Source organism: Zea mays, chromosome 3 (genome assembly GCF_902167145.1).
Source record: "Zea mays cultivar B73 chromosome 3, Zm-B73-REFERENCE-NAM-5.0, whole genome shotgun sequence".
In the NCBI taxonomy this organism is placed as follows: Eukaryota; Viridiplantae; Streptophyta; class Magnoliopsida; order Poales; family Poaceae; genus Zea; species Zea mays.
The window spans coordinates 137,379,121-137,381,545 of NC_050098.1; positions in this window are offsets into that span (position 1 = coordinate 137,379,121).

The window sequence follows — 2,425 nt, forward strand, 5'->3', positions numbered from 1 at the left end:
GGAAAACGGCCCAAGCGCAAGTCTGCTCTTTTTTTTCTTTTCAGTTTTCTATTTTTTTTCTTTTGAATTCTATTTGAAATTTATAATTTCACACGAGATTCAAATTTAGGATTTGAGTTCAAATGCACATACAAAAATTCAGCATGAAATGCAATTGTATTTTTATATTAAATACTTTATTTATTCGAGAATGTCTCCAATATGCAACATATACACACATTGTTTGAAGTCAAATTAAAAGTATATTCAAAAGTTCATATTCATCTATTTTTATAGGAAAGATTTTCTAATGCACAATCTTTTATTAGTAGATTGTTTACCTAATTCTACATAGTTTACTACGGCAGTCATTCATATTGGACCTTTTATTTAACCACTTGTTTCAAAACATAACTATTTTCACTTCAGAATATTTTTTTCCTAAATTACCCAAAATGATATTTTGGGGTGTTACAAATCCTACCCCTCTTAACAGAAATCTCGTCCTCGAGATTTGTAAGGAAAGAGATGTAAAAAGCTTTATTTATAGATTAGCCTTTAACTTCTAAGAAGTGTCATGTTATTTAGAAAGTGGTTAGGAAAGCATTGGTATATATATGTACAGTCACCTTATTGTGTAGAATGAAAGATAGGTTAGGGAAAGAATAGCCTAAGGTGAGAAAGTTTATGGTGGGAAAGTATTCCTTTATGAGTGGTAATGCATCTGAAGATTGAGTTTGACTTCTCTCCTTCCTTGACGAGGTTGATCTTTTCTTCTCCAGTCTTGGTCTTATTGATTCGAGGTTAGTGTATATCATCGGGTTGGGAAATATGGTTAAGATAGATATAGATGATATAGACTACATGATGCAGGTCGAAAGTTTGTTTGATGTTAGGTGGGGATAGGTAGATTATGCCATTCATCATGACTCTATTGGTTGAGTTAGCTCTTATACTTATGGTTAAGTTGATCTTATATGCTAAGTTATCACTTGGCTAGAAGGGTCCAAGTACCACTAATATGTTTAAGTAGATCACATTAGATTAGGTCATATTAGCTTCCATAATCCTATTTAAGAATACTATTTAGCTAAGCATAACAAGCTGACTTTATCTTTATGAAATTCTAGTATATTTTCTTTCTCAGTGGGACCTCCAATTAGAATATATTTTTATACACCTAAAATTTTCATGCCATTAACAGGTGTGGCATAGAAATCATGGGTACATCAGATTTTGGCCATTAGGTGAGTGTAGAGAAGATTTGGGGGCAGAAGAAAGTTTGGTAGGAGAGATTTTTTTCGGGTAGTGGATCTTGATTCATCTGAAGATTTTTTTTAACTTGTATCCTTCATTTTCGAGGTTAACCTCCTTCTTGGGCCTGATTTAGTAGAAACAGATCTTCAGATGAGGTAGGATATAGGTTAGATTGGATATAACTAGATTAGACTGGTTAAAGTTAGATATATCTACCAGGGTAGGATACATATTACTAGGATATGTTAGAATCTTTTGAGATAAGATGGATTATATGATGTAGGTAAGTCAGAATATCTGTTAGGTTAAAACAAAGGAGTTATGCAACTATCGGACGGTTAAGGTAATTGCATATGGCTAGGTTGTTGTATGTGGTCTAGTCTAAATTGGAATCTCAGTCCAACTTGGATTAAAACATATTTATAAGAGTAGGGTCCAATCTTATTTTACCAGTATTATCTAACATGTTTGTACATTAGGTTAGATCTGATTAGATTAGATGGGACCAGAGTTAAATTGATGTAATCAGATTAGACTAGATAAGATCTATTTAATAGATCATGTTTGTTACACTATTAGGAGATAAGCAAAGTGGTTGGGATAAGTATGCTTGTTAGGTCAAGATGAGTCTCTAAGAGTATGGTAGAATCTTTTGAGATTAGTTAGATCTATTAGGATAAGATGAGAATCCTTTCGAGAAGAGATGAGTCTAATAAAGTAAGAGAGTATCTTTTAAGATAGGATGGATCATTTTAAGATAAGAGAGAGTCTTTTAAGATAAGAGGGATCTCTACGAAATATATACATTTTAATGGAGGATAATCTAAGTTGTTTAGTTATCTCATGAATTTCTATTTATTTATATTTATACCCATACGTACATGCAGATGTAATTGTGGACATTACTCCACAACTAATCACACTCAATCAAAGATCCAAATCAGACATATATCATAGGAACAAACACTCAAGTGTATAGGTACCTATAAAAATAGTTTTGTTTTCGTTCCTAAGAGTAGGTCTCCTATTCTTAAAGGTCACTTTAGGTACGGGATTTTAAAGTGCGAAATCCACATTTGTCTTTAGAAAGAATAGGTAAGAATCATCAGAGTAAAGCGGAAATAGATGAGAGAAGATTAAGATAAGTTTAGAGAAGAATCAGAGTGGAAAAAGTAAGGTTAATCTGAGT